Source organism: Canis aureus, chromosome 5 (genome assembly GCF_053574225.1).
Source record: "Canis aureus isolate CA01 chromosome 5, VMU_Caureus_v.1.0, whole genome shotgun sequence".
NCBI lineage: Eukaryota > Metazoa > Chordata > Mammalia > Carnivora > Canidae > Canis > Canis aureus.
Genome location: NC_135615.1, coordinates 53,668,227 through 53,684,246, shown reverse-complemented (window position 1 = coordinate 53,684,246; position 16,020 = coordinate 53,668,227). Strand labels below are relative to the sequence as shown.

The window sequence follows — 16,020 nt, the reverse complement described above, 5'->3', positions numbered from 1 at the left end:
ACTCATATACTCTTTGGAGCTCTTCAGCAGTTCAACAAAAATACATATGTATGTGCATCACAAAACAAGTATGAGAATTATTATTTGCAATGGTTCTGAACTGTAAATTACCAAATGTTCATTTATAGTAGAAAGAATAACAAGTTTTGGAATATTCAAGCAATTACATATTTCATAGCAATGAAAAATAAAAACAAACTACTGTTATTAGTTACAATACGCATGCCTTTTACGAACTACATGTTAGTGAAATATTCCAGACACAGAAGAGCATATTCAGTTTTACTCCTTTGGTATAAACCTAAAATCAAGAAAACAATAGTTTATTGTGATGGAAAATCAGAATCTGGTTACCATTAGGAGTTAGGAGATACCTGAGTGAAAGCATGAGAGAGGATTCTAAAAGCCCAAGTAATATGTATATCTTGACCTAGATGATGATTACAGAAATGTATGAACAAAAGAACAAAGAGAATGGCTTCACCAAAACCATCAACAATAAAATGTAAATGGGTATTTTTTTCACAGATGAAAAACAGTAACAAAAATCGCTGGCCTTTTTCAGGTACCATGAATTTTAAAACAATAAACTTTGGTATTGGATGCCATAAAAATATTAACTTCTATATGTAAAAACAAAACAAAACAAAACAAAACAAAAAAAAAAAACCCAAAAACTCAAAAAGGCAAGTGATGCACTGGTTTTAAAAATTTCAATATATACTTAAGATATAATGACTTTCCTACAAATAAAGAAAAAAATAAACGTGATAATAGAAAAACAGACATTAGTTATGGTCAGACAATTCAGAATATAAAAAATACAAATGGTTGATCAACCTATGAAAATTGTGTTTGTAGAAAAAGGAATGCATGAGAAAACACAATGGGCACCATTTGTAGTTCATCAAAATGCTGAAGATAGTTTAAAGATAATAGTATCTTTAAGAGTGAGGTAATAGGGGTGTCTGGGTGGCTCAGTTGGTTAAGCATTTGACTCTTGGTTTCAGCTCAGGTCATGATGTCGTGGGTGGTGGGATGGAGCCCTGAGTTGGCTCTGAGCTAGGAGTGTCTACTCAAAAAATTCCCTCTGCCCCTATCTCTGTGCAGCCTACATGCATGGGCGCTCTCTCTCAAATAAATATATAAATCTTAAAAAAAAAAAAAAAAGAGTAAGGGAATAAAGCACTCTTACTATTGATCAGAGAATAAACTGGTACAACTTTCTGGAAATTACATTTACAAAAGCCTTAAAAAAGATGTACTCATTTTAATATATAAATCCTTTTTACAGAAATATATCTAAGGAAAAAAATATATTCATCAATATTTACCAACACAATCTTATGAGTAAAAGGGGAACAAAGCAATATAAGCAGAAAATTCCATATGCAGAAAAATGCATTTATATACATTAAAAAATATCTGAAGAGATCAAACTAAAATGTAAATAAACATAATACCTGGGATGGAGAGGATATACATAAGCTATAATGTTCTTCACTCTTTTTCTATTTACTTATTTTAATTTTTAAAAACAAATTTATTTCTTTAAAATTCTAGAATATGGCTCTTATTTTATATTTTTGAAAGTTATGCACACATTAAATTTATATATATGTGTGTGTGTGTGTGTATGAAGAAAATTTTTGCAATAACTATTGCAATAAGAAGTGATTCCATGACTCCAGTGCCAACCTACAGCACTACTGATCGGGCCTTTTCTTTGAATAATCCAACTATATTCAGTTAGTTGACAATATTTAGAAGGCTTAAAAAAAATCTTCAGTGTTGTAGGTGCTTCTGTCTCAGAAGTGAAGGAGAGAAACCCTATCATCCTTTCCTTAAAGATACTGCTGTTTTCTTGAGACTCAGCTAGCCAAGGCATCTAGACCAGAACTAGTTCAGTTTCTGAATTTTCAGGAGTAATCTAATGTGTCTTCCGTATCTTTTATTAATGAAAGATTTGAGACACAATTCTGGCTATTTTATAACCAACTCGTCAAAACTAACCAAGTTCTCTGGTTTTGCATTTGTGAGAAATGCCTGCAATAACTTTCTCATGACACGTCCTCGATTTTAGAATCCATTTAGAACTTGATGACATTCAGACTGAAAGAACCAATTTGTTTCCTCTCTTAACTTTACCCCAATATGTGATGAAATGTGGCAAAGAGAAAAAATGGCTTATCTAACCTCCAAATGAATGAAAACTATTTTGTCATCTGGCGACTTGAGAACTATTTTACATTTAGAGTTTATTTCAGAGAGTGGCAGTTAGAAAAAGCTCTACACACATACACAATAGGCCTTTATCTTATTTCTTTAGATTAATAGTTTTCAAAGTGTGATCCCTGGAGCAACAGCACTGTTAGAAATGCAAATTTTGGGGCTCTACTCTACTACTGAATCAGAAATTCCAGAATCAGGGCACAGCAATTAGTTACATAACAAGCTGTCAAATGATTCTAGTGCATATAAAGTTTGAGTACGACTGCTCTAGACAGTCTCTGATGTACATTCTCAAAGAACAGAATGACAGCATGGCTAATATCTAAAGGAAATTTTTTTTGCGTGATGAATTTGTATAAATTTTAAAATCTTGTTTACCATTTATTATCTCTGAAAGGTGAAAATTGTGACATTTATCAGAATTCTTAGGATAAATAAACACTGACATTTCAGAAGCAAAACCATATGTCAATGTGTTCCTATTTAGCATGGAGCATGGTGAAGACAGCAAAACCCTATTAAAAGGAACTTGGTTTTGTTTATCTTCTATTATACACTGTCACATAATACCCTATGTACATTCATTAATTCGGACTCACCCTAACACCTAAGCCCCAAAACCCTGGCATTCACCAACACTAACATACTAAGAATGTTCTCCCATCATTACCATACAACTCAAAACTTGAGAGTTTAAGATTATCACATTAAGCAAACTCTGAAATAAGAGGACAGAGGTGAAGAAATGGGGGCACTCATTGCCAAATATAATAGAAATTGCAAATTATCAATTTTGCTATATTGAGTCTACATTCTATAGTAAGGATGCTTTCTGGAAAGGAGTGAAATTTGAGAAGAGCCTCATGTCTATTTAATCACACAAGAAAAATTTATCAGCAAGAACCCTAAGTAGAGCCATTGTTGTTCCAGAGTAATCTCTGGGCTCTTTAAACAAAATTGGAATATATTCTGTCTTTAATCTCTAAAGTACTTCAGTTATCTGTTGCAACTATCTATTCTCCTCACAAACTGGCAACTTGGATAAGCTTCTGTGGGGCTAGCTAGTCTCTGTCCTGCATGGTATCAGCTAGAATGGCTTGAAACCTGGGAGCTGGAGTGAGTACAGGCTCATTTACTCACAGACCCAGTAACACTGATCCTCACTGTAGGTTGAGATTTAGCTGCGATTGTTGGTCACTTACCCATGTCTTCTTTAAGTGGTTTGGGTGAGTACTGAGTATGAGAGAGAGACAGGTAGAAAGCCCTATTGTTTTTTGAAGTCCAGCCTCTGAAGTCAAAGGCTATCAAGACTATGGTCATATCTATTAATCAGAGAATTCACCATCCTCCCTAGGATCAAGGGAAGAGAACACAGTCTTCACTTGCTGATGGTGAGTGCCGGATTTTGGAGAGAATGAAAGACCAGGTATATAGCTAGCTGTGACCATTTAGGCAAAGTCCAATGTGCCACAGTCCTCTGGCCACAATAATTCACATTCCTTCCTGAGATGTTAGAGTGAGCAAGTTCTCAGATGATTCTTTTTTTTTTTTTCTTTAAGATTGTATTTATTTATTTTAGGGGGAAGGAGAGAATGAAAGTGCAAGCAGCGGGAAGAACAGAGAGAAAAGACAAGCAGACTCTACGCTGAGCACAGAGCCCAGTGTGGGGCTCCATCTCATAACACTGAGATAATGAACTCAGCTGAAACCAAGAGATGGACGCTTACATGACTGAGCCACCCAGGCACCCCAAGTCCTCAGATGATTCTAATCTCTAGTTCTAGAGCTGACCCAGTTGATTCTGAGTTGGGGGGGAGCCATCCCCCATTGGGTCTTACCCAAGCTGCAGATAGATTTAGGACCAAAGTGTATGTTTTTGTTTTACGCCATTTCAGTTTGGATTGGCTTCTTTTGTAGCAGTAGACAAGTATAGATAAACAGAGATTCTCAACTTTTTTCCCTTAACACAGGTAAGAAACCCAACAGTATAAGACACATTGTTCAACTCAACCAGATGTTTAAAATATTCAGCCTGGTGCTCTACCTTTATCTAATTCATTTGGTTTTCCAGAAAGCATTTTAGAACACAGGCAAGTGAGAGTTACATTATTATCATGGTAACCCTGAATTCATCTAAATTTATACAAAAACTGCTACAACTTTTGACACCTTCCCTATCATTTGTGACATACCTCATGACTGATCACGCTTTGGCATGCTACAAGGAGGAGACTGGAAGCCACTGTCCTAGATACTCTTGGGGTGAAAGCTGCTTCAAAAAGGTTTAACAAATGGCTACAAAATTAACAAATGAACAGAAAACCTGAGTTTTGTTTTTTCTATCTTTCAAGAATGGTTAACCTATGGTAACTCACTACTAGCTCATCACGTTCATATAAAAGGAATGGTAAATGGAAGCATTACCAATAAACAAGATTTGCTGAGACAACATGAAGAAACCATCAGTCACTCTCTCTGTCCTCAGATACCTGGCCCAATGGGCAAGTTCTTCACAAATACTGTGGCCACACTTCTCACTGTCCTAATCTCACCATTCCGTCTTATTTCACACTCTTCTCCAACAGAATTTTGAATGATAACTGATATGGTCATTATATTCCTAAGTAATATGTTCAGAAAATAACTTGTGGGTTTGTGGGATGTTTTCTGATGTCTCTGGACAAATCTCTGGAACCATTTCTAAGAGAATGGATCTGGATAATGTACTTATGTCCTAACAGATAGTCCCAATCTGGAATCAAGACATGGGAACCATGTTTGCCCTGGATTCATCATGTTACACTCTGTTAGCTACACTCTTAACAATCTGATTCCCTGCCAGTTATAACACTACATCTGGTTAAAGCTGGGCAGTAAGTAGAATTTTCACTAAGAGCACACAACATAGTTTTCCAATGGTCTCCACTGGCACTTTCAATTCAGTTTCTAAGTGCTTTGTAAAATTAATGGTCCACTTAGGATTTCATACTTGCTTTATCTCAGTATGCAGGGAAGCAGTAGCAAGAAAGTCTATGCCCAAGTTTCTGCTGATTGAGGAATTCTGCCTTCTACCTAGCGCAGGCACCTTGTAAAAGAGACCTAACTATGTTACTTCCATTAAAGCACCTGACCTGACTGTTAAGTCATCTTCATAATCAAAACATTTTTGTCTATCAGGAACATGGGATCTGATCATTATGTCATCAGACTTGAAGCTTTCATACCATTTATAAAATATTTCTTGGTCTAAAAACAAAGCCCCCAATAGGTTATGATCACTATAAAATGGAAAACTTAAAACATTAGAATAAGGAACCTAGTACACACTGTTCTCAAAATAAAGCCAAGGTCTTGGTTTTAACCTGCAAAGTTGTAGATACTTTGCACACATGGGAAGGCACAGGATCCTCAGGGCTCTGGTCTAGGGTCATAAATAAAGGTTGTATCACACAGATAAAAGCAGAGCCTGGTTTTCCTATCCACCTGGAATACCAAAAATCAGGTCAGTTCTGGTCTCTGATGTCCAAAATCATCAATTATGAAAAAATCCCTCACTTTAGGATAACTTTTTTTTTTTAATCAATCTCCACAAACCTGGAAGCACTGAATATTCAAGTTTATAAGATATAGGTCTCTGATTTGCTCACAAATATATAGAGCATACTTGTACGTGCAAATGTGTATGCAAAAATGTTTGATAATACCTAACACCATCTCTCAATATTTTGTGAAACAAAAGCCACCTTTTACACATATAAAGGAGCTTCTCTCTTTTTCACAAAAATAGGGCTTTTTAAAAATAAAAGGCATTACATTCCCATGGAGCAGACCCCTGTCAATCATGTACTACGTCTGTCCTTTTTTAGCACACTTCCAACTAAGAGAGCTGAATTTCAGCATTAATGGGATATTTTATCATCTACTTGCTTTATCATTTACTTGCCTAAAAAGATGGTAGCCCTAAGAATCATTTATTGTAACTGGCCTCTTCTTCATTACCAAGGACAAAACAAAGAGATAGAAGTTTGGAACATCTGTCTGAGTGACCAAAATGGAAGTTTATAAAGTGAACCAGGGAAAAAGCTTTCAAACCTGGACCACAGGTATCCAGGAAGCCTGCTATGGTTGGTGTGGCCTGCCTTGTGTTCTCATGGCCCGGCATCCTGTGCTGGATGGATTCAAATCCAATCTCTGGTATGCAGGCTGGCACAGGGGTGCCTGGAATGCTGAGCCCCTTTCCTTGGCACTGTGACCTAGATCAACCAATTAACCCTGGTGGGGATGTCAAGTGGGCAGTGGAGAGGAGTGTAAGGAATTTCACAGCACAGAGGCTCTCCTCTTGGTATACCTCTGCAAGAAGTCTTGCTCAAAGAGTTCAAGTTTAGGTAGCTTCAAGATGAAACACAAGAATCAAAGCTTAAGAATTTCTCTTGGCTTCATTAATTTCTAACTGTGAAGTAGAGAAAGGTATCAAAAATAACTAGCTACCAGGAGATAGGCAGAAAGTAAGAGAAATCATAGTGAATGATAGATACCTTTATATCTTTTATTAATGAGATACCAATTGCCTATGTTTAAATATCCAGGTCCTGAGTTCAAACAGTGGTTATTTCCCTGAAGTTTGGAACTTCTGCAATGGGGGTGGAGATCATTACCAATTCGTTGTTAAATCCCTAGAAGTTAGTACAGTAGCTGGCAAAGGTGCTCTGTAAATATTAAAAGAATAAAGCATTGTAGGCTCTGTTTAGTATGTAAACATATAAACATACTTTAACGTCATCCTAATGTTATAGAGGCTGCTCGTTATATTTATGTATATGATTCCCTAAAGTGCTTTCAGATGGTAATTGTTTAACCGATATTTCTATTATCATCTGTAGGAAAACCATCACAGGGCCTGAGGATTTCCCTCCACCTGTAAATTATCTTTTCTGTCTTGTCATTTTCAGTACAAGAGCAAAGAGCTACTAGAAGCACAGAAAAAGGCTTTTCTCCTGGGATAGCAGAATTAAAATATAAGTTACAGTTCTTGCCCAGCAGCTGTGGGGATGAAAGAAAGCTGGTGTTGAAGAAGAAACAGCACAAATACAATGCTAGAAAGATCTGTTGTTCCCAAAGACAGTTTTTTCAGAAGCATTTTATTACAATCCTTCCTTTCTCAAATCTCAGCAATAAATAAACACCAGTTCCCACAGGGGTCATAAAGACATTAGAATTTAGAAAATAACCCATGGGGTGACATGCAATATTGTCTATGCAGCTCCCAACAAAATGTCGCTACAGTACAGAGGAATCATAAAACTGGTCAAGAAGATCCCTTTAAAAAGAATGTAGTGCACACTTCTTGGAGGAGAGCTGAGGCCTTTTTGCTCTGGGACTCAAGAACTAAGAAAGTATGACCTAAGGAAATAGATTCCTAGGACAGCTCGAGAGGAGAGTACTGGTTAGCAAAAGCACAGGAAACTGAGCTCGTCTCTGATGACTGTTGTAAATTCTACTGGACAAAAGTATCATGTTTTTCAAACTAGCCAAGGCTGTCTATTATATATCCAGTAATACAAATATATGTAATGCAAACAGGGGGAGGAATGACATGAAAAGTAGTCAGAACTTGAGCAGCCAGAGTAGCCAAGACTAAAAGCACCGGCCTGAAAAACTACTATCATCACCACCTTCACAGAAGAGGCATCACCATAAGGGAGCCAGCCTAGTAAAGACCAGTGAGGTGAAGGACATCCCAGAGCACTACCAGCACTGAAGCTGGCATGCTGCTTCTCAGCACCTATGGGTTGAGGATTTTGCCAATCCATGGGGAGAAATCCAAATTGAAAGACAACACATCTGTATAATGTGCACATTCATTTAGAATCATTTTGAATGTTTTGGAAAAAAAAAACCCACAAAATAAAATGGATCTCTGTATGTGTGCGTGTAGATGGATCCTAAATATTAGCTTAAGGGATTTTCTAGATTTCTCTGAAAAGAGTGAGTTTGTCAACTATGACAAGTTATCTCCAATTTTACATATATATTTCTCTTGCAAACCACATCACCACAGAAAGAACATTCATGGTCTAAACAAGCTCAAGAAATGCCCAAGGACACAGCAATTTCACAGGTTTTCCATTTTTGCTGCCTCAGAAAATGCTAAGCACAGAATCTTTTTCAAGAGTCAGGGGCCTTGCTTTGGCCTCAGTGCATTTAAGGCCCATTTACCTACTTCTACTAGATAAGGAGTACAACTAGTGGGTAGATCAAAGAATGGCTATAAAACACTCAATATCTTCAAATCTAGTATTTTTTTTCTAATTAAATACTTTAATCTATTCCACAAGAATGTTGGGAATACTCTTTTTCCTCTTAAAAATACCACTCAACCTTCATATTTTCTGAAAGAACTCCCAGTGAATGACTTCAGTCAATAATTTCTAGGGCTTTAAATTTCATAATACTGTAAAATTACATAGAAGAAAAAAAGCCAGGGGAGCTACTTAAATTATTGATTTACTTTGTTAAGTAAGCACATGTAAAATTTCCCAATTACTATCCCTGTTTTATTATGTTTCAAAATGATTTTTTAACCCAAAGAAAAAGGATACAAATGAGAAAATAATTTAGAATTAGAAAAACTTACTATATTTTCTTAACTTTACTCCGTTTGTTATTTAAGTCAGTTGAAGCCATGCTGACACTCCAACAAAGTTCCCTCACAGGTCAGTACAAAAGCACAAAGCTAGGAAGACATCAGTGTGGACAGACTATGGCATTTCCCTGAATATTCTCATGGAAAAGAGAAGAGAATGAGAAACTAGCACCAGACAACTGAGAATTGTGTGGACAATTACCAATCATTATACAGATGTGCCTTTTCTTTTCTACTGTTATGTTTAATGGCACTTACTATGGCCTTTAAAACAGCACAAACAGAACATCCATATTATCAAGTGTGTACTAATTTGACCCAGAAATACTCCTGTACAAGTATATACACAAGATATTGACACTGAAAACCTAAACCCTTCCCAGGGCTGTTTCTATATTTAAAATGAGACTCATATTTAATAAATAAACTTTTCAACTCATTAACAGTTGCCCCATTTCACATACCTAGTTGTACATGCAACAGAAGAGAACATTGTGTCTTTACAAGATCATTTCAGTTAAGCACCCACTGAAGATGAGTTATCATGCTGACTTGATTTGCTTCTGCAATTCCTGCATCCATCAAGCCAAAGGGTATAATTAGAAGGAAGATATTCTTTTTTGTTTATTTTTTTATTGGAGTTCAATTTGCCAACATATAGTATAACACCCTGTGCTCATCCCGTCAAGTGCCCCCCTCAGTGCCCATCACCCAGTCACCCCATCCCTCCACCCACTTCCCCCCACTTCCACTACCCTCTTTTCATTTCCCAGAGTTAGGAGTTTCTCATGTTCTGTCTCCCTCTCTGATATTTCCCCACTCATTTTCTCTGAAGGAAGATATTCTTTTTTTTTTTTTTAAAGATTTTATTTTTTAATTCTTATTTATTTATGATAGTCACAGAGAGAGAGAGAGAGAGAGAGAGGCAGAGACATAGGCAGAGGGAGAAGCAGGCTCCATGCACCGGGAGCCCGACGTGGGATTCGATCCCGGGTCTCCAGGATCGCGCCCTGGGCCAAAGGCAGGCGCCAAACCGCTGCGCCACCCAGGGATCCCTGAAGGAAGATATTCTTAAGTATTAAAAGTGTAGCCACTGCAAACCAGGTCGAGGGGAAGGAAGTGATCATCAGGATTGGACAGCTTCTATCAAGCAGATATCAGAGTAAATTCCCAGGATGCCAGGCCATTAGGCACCATTAACATTTACACACCTTTTAGACACCATTAACATTTACTTTCTATACTTTCTGAGAAAAGTCCAAAAGGCAGAGGTACCTAAAATAACCTCAGATTATTTTCTGAGGTAAATTTTCTGTGGTTACAGCTAATTTCTTTTCTCTTCTGGTTCTTATAGCGACTTCAAGTAAGCGAATTCTGTGTTTATTTCCAGATTCTATTATTCTTGATTTTGGGGGGCGGGGGAGAATGACTTTTTGTGATATGTTCAGCTATAGTTTTTTCCTACATTTTAAGTTACTGGTTTTCCACATCTTTATTAGATTAGAAAATTCACTACCTACATGCATCAGCCACACTTTACAAATTCAAGCTGTCTGACGCTTCATCAAAGTGCTGGGTCCACCATAGAGCCACCTACCAACCAAGAAGAGGCAGGGTAACCGTCTGCTCAACCATACCATGAGATCATAGGATTCCCAAAATTCACAGGGATCAGTAACATAGAATACCGGCACTCTGACCTTTACCCAAAGCCCAGCAGAGAACTTCTAGCCAAGATGGGCAGAAAGTCAGCCCTCTGATGCAAACCTTATGCTGCCAACGCATAACAACAATAGGGAAAACAGACAAAGAAACCGCCCCTCCCAACACACAGACAACTAAATTCTGCTTATAAAAATAAATGCTGAAAGCAAAGCTATACCAAAGTTCCATTGGGCAAATAGTTGTTATGGCAAAATTAGGGGGATAAAGTAGTATTTGTGGAAAATTATTAATAGAGATAAGGAGGAGTACTTTATAATAAAAATGACTTATTCCACCAATGAGTTCTAACAAGTGTGAAATTATTTGCTACAAGTAAAAACAGAATCTCAATATAAATCGAATAAAATCTGACAGAATGATAAGAATTAACCAATCCACACTTTCAGAGTAGGATATTTTAATAGTTCTCTATCAAGCCAGGAAACACCTAGGACTATGCAAGGTTTAAATAAGAAAATAATTATATATATATATATATATCTTCAAGACAATACACCCAATAAACACAAAACTCCTTTTCCAGTTCTTATGGAAGCCATATTAGACCACAAAACAAATGTCAAATAACCTATATAAATAAAGACTATAATTGACAATGCAATTTAGATAAAAATCAACAATTAAAAGATAATTTATAAATATTTTTGAAAACCCAAAATGCACTCCTAAATAACTTCCCAATTAGGGAAAAAATTAAAATGAAAGAAAATGACAGTAAACATTCCACTCAAAACTGTGGATGGAGGAGTACACAGAAATTACTAGCTTATTTCTAATGACAAAGCTGTCATGAGGTAGAGTTTAGGCAATTAAGAATTGTGAAAATCCATACATTCTAAGAGACTAATAATAACATTTGAACACCTACATTCTGATGTCCTAGGCACACGTTTGCATCTACTTTGCCGTGTTTTATTAAACATTTTTTGTGTTATATTTTTGCAAACTAAAAAAGGTTTGTAAGTTAAAAGGTTTAATCTTCAAGAGTCAGATCAGTAACATAAAAGTCAGATGGCATAGGTCTGAATTCCTGCATTTCTAGTTGTATGACTACAGCAAGTTATTTAGCTTCTTAAGCCTCAGACTGATCACCTAAAAAAACTGATATGCTAATAATCTTTACCACTTAAGTTCCTCATAATGTTAAATAATTTGAAACACATGAAACATAGTTCATAGTAATAGTTCAATAATTGTGAACTAGTATTTTTACATAAAAATAGCCATTTGGCTATTTGTTCCATCATTCACACATGATTTTATGCCCTCTTGAAGAGAGAAATAACACTGTTTATCTTTGACCACTGAAAGACATATACCAGTGCCAAATACAGAGTTAGTGCTAAATAAACTTGTTTTATTAATGAATAAAATTTAGTTACACTTGTCCAAGCTACTCTGGTGTTTGATACCAAAGTTATCTAACTAGCAAAATAAAGCAATTAATATGAAGATATTGTCAGTGATTTGTAATCATATTTAAGTCTGACCATTTAATTATCACTAAACACTTGAAGTGGTGTCCAGTCAATTTTGCTCCATCGAATCTGAATTTTCAAATTTTCATTAAGAATTAAAATGGTCAATAGCAAGATATTATTGAGTGAAGCTCAATGTGGTTAGGAGGGGTTTGTGAGTTAGGAGCCCAGTTTGGTTTTCTACTTCTGGACATATGATAATGATGGAAAACATCTCCCTCACAAATAAGACACACAAAGACAAGGGAATAACTGCAAAGGGCATAACCTACACAAAATATGTTGTTAGACGGGAAAAAATACATTTATGTAAAGCTGGGACGAGACCCTTTGTATTCTGACAGAAAAAATAAAAATTCTATAATTTCCAGAACCAAATTTGATTAAATTAAAAACTAATTTCACTTTGATTGCAGTATATTTATTTTCTCTGAGCCCATTAATTCTATCTAGTGATGTACTGCAGGGTTGGTTTTTTTCTCAGTACTACCTGTATAGTTTAACTTTTATTAAACCTTACAATATCTTAACATGGGATGTGCACCTCCAGCATTCTTCTCATAAAGCTAACGTTGAGGCAGAATGAGCTTCTTTTCTTCCTTTACTGAGTGAGTCTTCAGACACCGGAACAGATCACTCAGGTATGAAAATTTTACTGGAGATTGCTAAGAAAAAAAAAGAGAGAGAACAGAGGGAGGTAGGGAAGAAGGCAGGGAAGAAAGGAAGACATAGCCATTTCAGTGTAATGGTCATAGTGTTCTAATCTACTTGGAGTTGGGGTAAAAAACTAAATGGTATGGTGATGGTCCTTTTGATCCTTGGATTTTACTTTTCTATTTTTGAGGCCTTAAATGAAAATAAAAATCACACAAGCACATATATATATATACACACATACAAACACAAAGATGACCTGAAATTCAAAACTTTAAATATAGCATTTGTTTCCATGACAGCAAATCCAAAGAATGGAGATTCACTTTAGCTCACCATGGAATACAAATGTATCCAAGAATTTTCTATGTATCAGCTTCAACCCTACCAAATCTTCTATCTGCTTGAATCCTAAATTTTTAAATGCCATGATGTTGGTGTCAATTCTAAAAACTAAATTTTTAATTTTGTTCTCAACATCTGCCTTCGTGGATTCATTTTCTCCTTTATAGGCAACCTACTTTTCTTCCTTATTACTTTTGCTTTCTACTACATGAGAGCAAAGTAACTCAGTATTTCTTATTGGGGCACAGAATCTACCCAGGGTTCTATAGAAACATTCTTTGAAAGACGTAAATTAACTAATGAATATTTTGGAAAGGAGGAAAAGATAGGATACAACTTAGCTTAGGAGCTATGCATGATGACTGTATTTTTAAATGTCCTTAACAATATGGCACCTCTCAGAAATACATTTCTTTCATTTACAGAATTGCCTTAAGTTTTTAATAGTGAGTGCATGAGTAGGAGAGATTGAAATGTACCTCTTCTCAGGAAAATTTTCAAAGACATAAATGCCTCTTTTCTGAAATATCACTGTATCCAGATGCCTGTATGCACCCTATCTTTAGCAAAACTTTCTGTCTCCCAAATGAAAAACATCTGCACCTGCTACATACATGGAGTTTCAGTCACTCTGTGCGTGACCCAGCGTGCCTTATCTATCTAACGCCCTCTCAAGATCATTTTTTTGGCTCTTTATAAAGCCCTTTTTCATATGAACTGAATACTGTACTGTAAAATACTAAAATAGGTGTGATATTACTCAACTAAATCCCTTATGGAAAAAAGGGAGAACAGAATCAATCATTAATATACAATAAAAACCTGGGAAAAGAAGCTGTGGAGATCTGGAGGGTTGAGGTAGGGCGACTTGGACTCTCCTTGACCAACACTCCATTTATTAATGGAATGGTGAGTGAATCTACTCTAAGAATCAAGTCTAAGCCCATATTCTTGGACAAAAAAAAAAAAGGAAAAACAATTTTACATAATTCCAATTTTTCCTCGTAAAAATGACAATTTTTATAGCTAAATGCCATTTAAGAGAAAAGAAATGGAGAGAATTCATAAAAATAGAAAAAAGGAATTCACTGCTTAGAGAACCCTGTCCCTCTGAAGATTTCCAATCTTTTTTTTAAGATTCTATTTATTTATTCATGAGAGACAGACAGAGAGAGAGGGAGGAAGAGACACAGGCAGAGGGAGAAGCAGGCTCCATGCAGGGAGCCCAACATGGGACTCGATCCCAGGTCTCCAGGATCATACCCTGGGCCGGAGACAATGCTAAACCACTGAGCCACCCGGGCTGCCCCCAATCTTCTGTTGCTAAAGAACACTCAGTGAGATTCCACTAGTGAGAACTTGATTCTTCTGAACAAACACCTTTCTTGGTTCTTTTCTGGGGACATCTTTCTATGCCAATTCATGAAATCTCTTTAAAGTGCCCAGTGTATACCAGTAAGTAAGTTCAGTAAGGTTGCAAGATATGAGGTAAAGACACAAAAATCCATTGTATTTCTATACACAAGTAGTGAGAAGTCAAAAACCCAAATCTAATTACATTACCATTTGCAATAGAACCAAAATGAAAATACTTAAATATAAGACTTAAAAAACATGTACATGGTCTGTATATTCAAAACCATGAAAAATACTGAGGAAAGAAATCATCAAAGAAGACCTAAGAAAATGGAAAGGCATACCATGTTCATGAATTAGAAATCTTAACATAATAAAGATGTAAGTTTTCCCCAAAGTGATCTGTAGATTTAATGCAGTTCCTATAAAAATTCCAGCAGGATTTTAGGTACAGATAAGCTGATTATAAAATTTATATAAAAGAGCAAAGAAACTAGAATAGCTAAAACAATTCTGAAAAATATGAACAAAGTTGTAGAAATCCCACTACCCAATATTAAGGCTTGTTATAAAGCTATAATAGTCAAGGAAATATGGTATTGGTGAAGGGATTAACACATAGATTAATGAAATAGTAACACAAAAGCACAGCCCACAAGAATGGAAATTGATAAATAAGACAACTGTTGCTCTACCAAAGACACTGTTAAGAGAATAAGAGAGAGATAACCTGCAGACTGGTATAAAATCTATGCAAATCACATATTTGACAAAGGACTTGTATCTGGAATATAAAGAATTTTCAAAATCCAACAATAAGAAAACAAACCATCCAATTTAAAAATAAACCAAGGACTAGAGAAGATATAAGGCTGGCAACAAAGCACACGGGAAAAAGCATAACATCACTGGTCAGAGGGAAATGCAAATTAAAACCATAATGATATAGTACTACACATTTGTTAGAACAACTAAAATAAAAGATACCAATAATACCAAATGCTGGCAAGTTTCATGACAACTGTAACTCTCATATACTGCTCGTATATATTGATATACTCACTCTGGGAAAGAGTTTGGCAGTTAAACATATACTTAGTATACAACATGCCTGGGTATTTACCTTTTAGGAAAGAAAGCTATGTTCATAAAAAAAAAATGTGTACAGGATTGTTCATAGCAGTTTTATATGTGACAGCAAAAACTGGAAACTCAAATGTCCTTCAACAAGAGAATGAATATGAAACATAATACACCTATAAGATGGAATACTATTCACAATAAAAAAGAATCAACCATTGACACATACAATAAAACGGATAATGATAAAATGGATAAAATAGGTCAGTGGTTGCCAGAAGTCTTGGTTAAGGCGGCGGTGGGTGGTATGTGAAAAGGCAGGGATGGTATTGGGGGCATTGTTGTTGGGTTAATGGAACTGCTCTGTCTTCTCATTAGAGTGGTAACTATATAAATCTATACAAATGTTAAAATCAATAACACTGCACATCAAAAAGGCTAGTTTTACTGTATGACAAATTTAAAATATAAAACCCTACATTTGGCATTGCAAATTCAGAAACGGTT

At 35.9% G+C, this 16,020-nt stretch overlaps 1 protein-coding gene across 24 annotated transcripts in view; it reads right to left on the bottom strand.

Annotated features, from left to right (window-relative positions):
* LOC144314196 (uncharacterized) overlaps window positions 1-16,020 on the bottom strand; it is a 492,303-nt gene that overhangs the window by 261,067 nt on the left and 215,216 nt on the right. The window contains exon 9 of one of the 24 annotated variants that reach the window (XR_013379999.1): window positions 11,107-12,743. The exons of the other annotated variants lie outside the window; for them this stretch is intronic. The gene's annotated coding sequence lies outside the window, so the exon portion shown is untranslated. Of the gene's footprint in view, window positions 1-11,106; window positions 12,744-16,020 lie in introns of those variants that run through there. 24 annotated transcript variants of the gene reach the window in all.